We start from the raw sequence: 9146 nt of genomic DNA, 5'->3' as shown, positions 1-9146 counted from the left end.
TTCATCTTGGCTGCTCTCCTCTTTTACAGCATCTTATCTGTAAAAATTATTTTAAATATAACAAACTCTATTTTTAAAAATACAAAAATGGATTTAATTTGACACACTAAGGCCATCAGTTACTCCTTGGTCTTTAGTTAGATGATGAACTTCATATGAATTCTTTCTCATGAATTTAAAGGAAAAAGAAAAAGGAAAACAACTGAGCCATTCAATTCAATTTTGTTTCTCCCTTCTTGTCTCCAGCCACCAAGTATCTATCAGCCTAGCAGGACAATGGCAGAAGCCTGGAGTGATGCTGGATTCTAGATCCTTCTAAGCACCTTCACAGACAACCTTTTCATAAGGGAGTCAAATAGTCCCAAAAGCATTCACGTTTGGCATCTCCTCCACACAATTTTGCTTTTTAATTTCTTCTCCTAAAACCACTGAAGCCCAATGAAAGATTTACTGTATCTTCCCTTTCCACTTTTCCCATTTAAGCAGGCTTATTTGGCTCTGGACTCACCAATTCAGCAAAAACAGTTAATTACTTAAAGCAAGATTAGATTGTGCCCTCTGATATTGTCTCCACCTGCCATAAAAGAAAATTGCAAACCCAACCTACTAGCTATCATTTTCGAGATTGTGCTGATAAAGAACAGGCTTTAAGGGACTTCCCTGGTGATCCAGTTGTAAAGAATCCGCCTTCCAATGCAGGGGACGCGGGTTCAATCCCTAGTCAGGGAACTAAGATCCCACATGCCACGGGGCAACTAAGCCCATGCGCCACCATTACTGAGCCCTTGTGCCTCAGCTAGAGAGCCCACATGCTGCAAATTACAGAGCCCACGTGCTCTGGAACCTGCACACCATAACTACAGAGCCCACGCACCCTGCAGCCTGTGCACCACAACTAGAGAGAGAAAAATCCGCACCCCACAACTGGAGAGAAGCCCGCACACCACAACGAAAGATCCCCCATGCCACAAAGACCCAATGCAGCCAAAAAATTAAAAATAAATAAAAATTTTAAAAAAGAGCAGGCTTTGAAAGTCAGTAAACGTTCTTGTGAGCAGAGCTGACGACAAAATTTGTAAGGCCTAGAGTAAAATGAAAGCACAAATTCCTTTTTCAAAATACTGGGGATTGGGGCTTCCCTGGTGGCGCAGTGGTTGAGAGTCCGCCTGCCGATGGCAGGGGTCACGGGTTCGTGCCCTGGTCTGGGAAGATCCCACATGCCGTGGAGCAGCTGGGCCCGTGAGCCATGGCCGCTGAGCCTGCGTGTCCGGAGCCTGTGCTCCGCAACGGGAGAGGCCACAACAGTGAGAGGCCCCCGTACCGCAAAAAAAAAAAAAAAAAAAAAAAAATACTGGGGATAAAATTGCTGTTGAAGTTACTAAAATGTAAAGCTTTTTCCTTTCTTCCATAGTCTTTCTTTTGACTAGTTACAGTGTTTTTTATTTGCTACTTAATGTCATCTAAGTTAACAAAAATTAAAATTTTAAATTATTATTATACATAAATTGAATTAAATTTTATTTTTTTAATTATTATGAGTTTTAGTCTTCATATTTATATTATGCAATAACAGTTTTTAAACACAAGAGGACTTAACTGGTTGCAGAATCACTGAAATTACATAATTCATGTTTCATAGCTCATACATGCATATGTACTTCATTCTAGCAGAGAAGTAGAAACACTAAACAAAACTAACTCAACTGTTTTTATTTCATTTCTTGGTACCAGCACATTCTACCAACACTATCTATGTTTGGTTTACTAGTAAGTAAAGAAGGACTGAAAGAAAAATAACTGTCCATTTCTATATTATCACTTCTAGCATAAGGACTTAGCTAGCAGAGGGCCAATAGAGGTTTCCACAGACATTTGTATTTCTTAGAATGCCATTGCCTTTTTTTTTTTTTTTTTGGCCACACCATGTGGCTTGCGGGATCTTGGTTCCCCAACCAGGGGTCAAACTCAGCCCCCTGCAGTGGAAGCACAGATTCTTAGCCACTGAACAGCCAGGGAATTCCCAACCATTACCTTCCTTTGGCATTCAAAGCAAATTCTAGTTAAAAAAAGGTGTGTTATCAGGACTTCCCTGGTGGTCCAGTGGTAAAGAATCTGCCTTCCAATGCAGGGGACAGAGGTTCAATCCCTGGTGGGGGAACTGAGATCCCACATGCCGCGGGGCAACTAAGCCCGTGCACCACAACTACTGAGCCCACGTGCCTCAACTAGAGAGCCTGCGTGCAGCAAACAACAGAGCCCACCCACTCTGGAGTCTGCATGCCACAACTAGAGAGAGAAAACCCACACGCCACAACTAGAGAGAAGCCCATGTGCCACAACGAAGAGCCCACTTGCCACAACAAAAAGATCTGGCATGCTGCAACGAAGACCCAATGCAGGCAAAAAATTAAAAAAAAAAAAAAGTGTGTTCTCAGGGCTGTCGTCACCCCAACTTAGTCATAGACATTAAACTTACCTTATGTTTGTTTGAGTCTCACTAAACTCCCATGCATCATGCATTTGCTGGAATTCTGTGCTCAGAGAGCATTGTGAACAGTTTATGTGAATGGAGTGGTAAGAAACGGTGGACAACATATTAAATCTACCTCTTCTGTTCATACACATGATCCGTTGCCCAGACTTCACTTACATAACATAAGCTCAAAGATAAAATTATTAATAATTTCAAGACAGGGACAGTAGAGCATTAAACCAAACGTGGGTCCTTCTGAGCACAGAGCCTGGTGTGACTGCACAGGACATAAAACTAGCCCTGCTTACGAGATTTCTTAGGACAGAAAAGCTTCACTTTTCTTTAATGAGAGGGAAGAACAGGAACTTTGTTTACTGAGTATTTATGTTGAGCACTAGGTTAAATCCTTCACATACGCTACCTCAACTAATTATCAAACAACACTTTGGGGTAGGTTTTTTTTTTAATTTTTATTGAAATATAGTTGCTTTACAATGTTGTGTTAGTTTCTGCTGTACAGCAAAGTGAATCAGTTATACATATAGCCCCTCTTTTTTAAGATTTCCGTCCCATTTAGGTCACCACAGAGGACTGAGTAGAGTTTCCTGTGCTATACAGTAGGTTTTCATTAGTTATCTATTTTATACATAGTAGTGTATACATGTCAATCCCCATCTCCAAGTAGGTATTTTTATCCCCATTTACAAAAGGAGAAATTGGGAGTTTTAGAAGCTAAGTGGTTTGCCCAATATCTCTCAACTAAAAGGTGGTGGAATAGGGATTTTAGCTCTGATTTGATTGATCCCAAGGCCTGTTATATCCCACTACCTCCTTCAGAGCATTTACTTCACATCTTTTAATGATAAAATATTTTTAAATGGTTACTTTCATATATATCACATATAATAAACGTATATATGTTAACATGCCAATAAGAACAAGTATGAATTAATAAAATAGCATGATTCACATGCTATTAAAAAAGAAATCTCATCTAGGCTTCTAGTTTAATATGACAGACTAAGCATACACATTTACCTCCTTCCCCTGCTGAAGTTTCATTAAAATGATAATAATGCTTTCTTTAAACGATATAAACTGTCAACTTCAAAGAACAGAGAATGGAAGCTGTTGGTAAATAAGCAATCCCAAAATCAAGAGAAACAATTCATAAAGAAAAACATGCAGTGTAAATCCATTTATAAAGTTAAAAAACAGGCAAAGCTAAATAATCAATGTTTAGGAATACATACATAGATGATAAAACTATTTTCAAAAGAAAAGGAATGATTAACACAACCTTCAGTGTAGGAACTACCTCTGGAAGGAAGGGGATATGATTAAAGAAGAGAACACAGGGTCTTCTATAGTGCTGCTGTTTCCTTTCTTACCTGGAGTGATAGGTACATGGGGATTCATTTTGTTATATATTTAAAATACATAATAATACTCTTGAATGTATAATGTATTTCCTCCAAAAATATTAACTTTTAAAAAAGATAATGCATTCATAAATAACTACAAGACAGTATGTACAAGACAGTATCAGATAACAAGAAAACTTTTGGAAATTAAAATTTGATTTTTGCCAAATAAAAATTCAATAGAAAAGTTAGACAATAAATCTAAAGAACTCTCCCTGACTGCAATACAAGGAGACTGAAACATGGAAGAAAAGATGAGAGATTCGAAAGATTATTTCAAGACATTTTACATCCAAGTAAGAATTCCAGAAAGAGAAAACAAAAATGAGCGAAAAATTATCACAGAAGCACTAATTGATAATTTCCTTGAAGATTAAGTCAGCCTTTAGACCAAAAGGACACATTCTGCACCCAGGATTAGACACGTCCTGGTAAAATGTCATAGCTCTGAGTATAAAGAAATGATCCAAAAAGCTACCCAGGAGAAAAGACAAGGGAGTGAAAATCAAAGATATTAGCCATCTCATCAGAACACAGGATGTGGAAAGGCAATAGAGGAAGGCCTTCAGAATTCCCAGGGAAAATGATTTTTACCCCAGACTTCTAAAGCCAACATAATAATCATTCATGAGGTCAGAGTCAAGACGTTTTCAAACATGCGAGGACTCGGAAGTTTACCTTAAATGCAATCTTTCTTAGGCATGAAAATGTATTTTAAGAAAATAGGAAAGTATACCATCAAAACAAAGAAAGAAGGCCATGGGGCCCCCCAAAATAGTCATTCCCAACTCAAGAGAGCAGTGAAGCAAAGTGATGGCCACACTCTAGCTGTCCTAGAGAGTCCTCGTAGAGATGGGAGCCAGGAGACAGAGGGTTGGGATGGAAAGACTCAGGGAAAATTTGAGAATATATAGAATAAATAATATGGATGGGAGTTTGGAAAAACTTGAGGATAAAACAAAGGCACTTGAAGTGTAAAAAGGAAAATCTATTTAACGTAATGCGAAGAACATTCTCCACTGAGTGGCAGAGTAGTAATAACTTGTATCCCACAGACAAGGACATGTAATACTGGCTGTTACTTGACACTACAGTGAACGAACATGCACGTGCGCCTGTGTTGGCTCTGGCCCTCCGGGAAACAGTGGTCAAGGCAGAGTTAGAAGGGCAAGAGATGTTTTGGGTGGAGAAGCCTGTGAAAGACAAAGGGGAGAGGGTGTAGGAGTAGGCACAAAAAGCTTTCAGTGTAGGTCTGATGCCTGTGAAAGGAAAGGAAAAAAGAAGGAGGCTTGGATAGGAAGAGCCCAGACTATGGTACCACTCAAAAAACTCTTAGCCAGCCCCACAGGAAGTTACAAAGCAAACATTGCCCTTTGCATGAGTTTCATGTTGGGCAGCAATGGCCAGCACCTAGAACCCCACCATGCTCAGTCATTGGCTAGAGTCACCCAGAGAGTGAGGGAGAGCGTGTCCTCTGCTCCAAGAGTTTGGTGGATCTCAAAGGTGCTGCTGTTGACTGCACCTCTTGCTTGAGAAACTCTCTTAAAAGGAGACCTGACTGGCATTGTATACTTCTTCCAATATATGCAACACACTCACCTAGACCTCAAAGGACACCACCTCAAGGCTGTGTCCAATTACTGCATCAGCTCAAAATCCAGGTTTTGTTGTTTGTTTGTTTGTTTTTCAGTGATATGCCCTCCTTTATATCAGGTCCAGATGTGGTCTAGTTATTTACCAAAAAAACAAACAAACAAAAGCAGTTGTCTTACCCAATATACTCAGTGGTAGGGGAGGTACAGGATAATCACAATGAAAGCTACCCAATTATCAAATATCTTTGATGACATAAAATACACTTTACATGAAAAACTTCATGAAGTTCACTCATATAGCTTATCTTCTAATTTACATTTAAATAACATGGTCATGGTGTTAAGTGCCTCTTGGCATCATCAGTGATAACTGAGACTGGTCTTCCTAGTATCCTTGATTTCTTGCCCCTCCTCTTGGGGGAAGTTATATTCTGCACTGAGCCTTAGGAGAGGAAACAAAGGCAGGTTCAGAGACTATGATAATGGATAAACTAGATTGAAAACATTACCCATAAGTAATTATGTATCTTAAAAATTATTTAACATGGGGCATATTTTCATGAGATAAAACTTTTATATGATATGTATACTTAAAAAAACGAATCTTAAATTTGAAAAAAAAAGTGAGCCTATATTGTACAAATTCCCAGAGCTCATAAGTGTCTCTATTAGCCAATCTAGAAGGCCTCAGTTCTTCTGTCTGCTTGTCCATTTTTCTCACAGGCCTCTGGTTTGGCCTTCCAGGGGTTTCTTTCTTGTCCATTATCCTCCTTAGACACTTCTGAAGTGAGGCTACATAGCTTTCACAACCTACTTCCCACCAATGCAGGTTTGAAGATTTGCAAGTTGCTTTAGAGGTTAAAAAAAAAATCACAGGCTTTTGCAGCCCTGACACGTGGATCATTTGGTAATAACATTCCCTCAAAAACTTACTAGGATTCTAGTCTTTTAGTTTTCAAGGGATGAACTCAGCCAAAGATTTCATCCAAAAATTGCTTCAAGACTTGAGGACTGACATTTCACTTACAACCTCTGTACCCTGCCTAGAGCAGTGGCAGCTACTGGAAGCCAGCTGAGACTTGGGGACAAGGCAACACCCTTAATCTCATCTTCACAGCCAGACTGGTTCCCATAGTCTAACAGGGGTGCTTGAAAATGTTTGTGGCCCTATTCCTGTCTCCTGCTAAAACTGACAGTTCTATAATTGCTTGAATTTGTATTACAGAATCAGTTTACTTCTTCAGCCCTGTGAGGCCCCAAATTACCAGAACCCCAGTCATCTGAGATTGCCTCAGGCACCAAGTCTTTCATCAAAGTTGTATTTCCCTCCATTTCTACTTGCAAACCAGCTAGTCCTAGCCTGAGCTCTCCTCTTTGTTGCCGGGCCTTTTAAAAGAGGTCAGAAGAAGCCAACAGACATTTATTTTTTTCCCCACCATTTCCGCTGGAGTTATTGGCTCACTTGGCCCATAATCTACCCAACCAAGTGTCAGAGGTACATTTGCCACTGTTTTGCCACACCATAAAAAATGTGACCCCCTTTTACATTCTGCAATGTCTGTATCCTTGAAACTATCAAATAAATGCACCTAGTTAAGTTTCTGTTACACATAGTACTCTCCTTTCACATACCAAGTTTTATTAGTTAGGGTATAGGTTCAGCTGCCTGAAATACAAACCTGAGCTAACATACCTTTAAAAAGATAGAAGATAGTTTCCCTCTCCCATAGAGCAGCAGCAGCAGAAGGAGGGATAAACAGTACAGCCCCTTCCCTTAAGGACATGTCTTTAGAAGTATCACATATCATTTTCCCTCACAACTTCCAGGCTGGAACATAATGACGTGGCCATGGTTCAGTGGAAAGAAAGCTGGGAAATGGACGGCCATGTGCCCAGCTAAAAATAATCCCAGGGTTCTCCTGCTATAGAGAGAGAGGGACTAGAAATCAGGGACAACCAGTCTCCTCTACTACTCTTCCCCAAGTCTTGCCCCCTATTCAACGGAGAATATTCAAACTAATTCTCCTAAGACAGAATTTCCCCCATAATTTTCCCAGTCAAGACTGATGATGCATAAAATCAGTTCCTCTATGTCCTGACTTTCAAGGCTCCTTAATCACACTTCCTTCAAAGCCAAGCTCAAATCTCATCTTTCATAAAATCTCAGGCTGCTCCAACCTGATCTCTCCATTCTCTGCACTCTCAGTGAGACAGTTTAGCACTTGATTGTTCTCTACTTTTTCGTATGTGTGTTTTCTCTAAAAAGAATGATCCTGTGCTCATTACAAGAAAGTTCCATGATTTATCATCCTTCTTTTTTGGCTCCACAATATATATTGAGATGTTAATAGCCTAGAGAGTGCTTAAGAAAAATGACTGATGGATCAGAATCCTAAGTCATTAAACACACAAGAATTATGAGGGCGATAACAAAAATACAGTGAAGAATCTTTATTTTCTCTGATGCCGTGTTTGGGGTTGGATTCCTCTTACAAGTAAATTTCTAAGCGTTCACAAAGACATTCTTTCTTTTTAAAAACATGTATTTCAACTGTGCTCACGGGCCTGAGGTCGTCTCCGGCGAGGCGGTCGTTCTGAAAGCAGCTGCGGCTCTGGCCCCTCGGCGTGGTAAGGAGCCTGCCGCGTGCTTGTTGTTACGCGGCCGCCGCATCACCCTGCTTCCTCCACCTTACCTGCAGCAGCCATGGCGAAAGGCAGAGGCGACGAAAGATCGTGCGCGGGGCGCTCCGTACGAGCCCTCGGGGGACAAGGCAGTGGGGCCCGCGGGGTCCCTCGGTGCCAGGCAGCAGAGACCACCTGAAGGAGAAAGCCTGTGCAGAAGCTGGGTCAGCAAGGATGTCGCTTCTTCATATTGGTGTCCATTTTCTTATCTGCAGCTTTTGTTGTTTTTGGTATATAAAAATTTTCCTCAGCGTAGTGAAGGAGTGAATATGAAGGTTCCCAGAGATATGGATGATGCCAAGGTTCTAGGAAAAGTTTTATCCAAATATAAGGACACCTTTTATGTACAAGTACTTGTAGCTTATTTTGCTACATATATTTTCTTGCGAATATTTGCTATTCCGGGCTCTGTATTTCTCAATATACTCTCAGGGTTTCTTTATCCCTTTCCACTAGCCTTATTTCTTGTTTGTTTGTGTCCTGGACTCGGTGCCTCATTCTGCTATATGCTCTCCTATTCAGTTGGCAGGCCAGTTGTATATAAATACCTAACTGAGAAAGCAGTAAAATGGTCACAGTAGGTTGAACGTCACAGAGAACATCTCATTAACTACATTATATTTTTGAGAATAACACCATTTCTGCCTAATTGGTTTATTCATGTCTCCTGTGATAAACGTGCCATTGAAAGTTCTTTTTACTGGCACTTTTCTAGGTGTTGCATCTCTCTCTTTTGTAGCAATTAAGGCAGGAACAACACTGTACCAGCTTACAACAGCAGGGGAAGCTGTTTCCTGGAACTCAGTATTTGTTCTAATGATTTTGGCTCTTCTTTCTATTCTGCCAGCAATCTTCCAAAAAAAACTAAAGCAGAAATTTGAGTGAATAATCCTCTGGGTTTTAGTTTTCCTATCATCATCATCATCATCTCTCAGGATTGGCAGATTTGTGTGTTAAAATCACTTCTTCAGT

At 40.3% G+C, this 9146-nt stretch overlaps 1 pseudogene; it reads left to right on the top strand.

Moving 5' to 3' along the window:
• Positions 1–8196: 8196 nt before the first annotated feature.
• On the top strand, positions 8197–9059 carry LOC103081964 (transmembrane protein 41B pseudogene; annotated as a pseudogene).
• The last annotated feature ends 87 nt before the right edge of the window (positions 9060–9146 follow it).

This window comes from Lipotes vexillifer, unplaced genomic scaffold (assembly GCF_000442215.2).
Source record: "Lipotes vexillifer unplaced genomic scaffold, Lipotes_vexillifer_v1.1 scaffold1424, whole genome shotgun sequence".
Taxonomy (NCBI): domain Eukaryota; kingdom Metazoa; phylum Chordata; class Mammalia; order Artiodactyla; family Lipotidae; genus Lipotes; species Lipotes vexillifer.
This window is presented reverse-complemented; position numbering and strand designations above follow the sequence as displayed.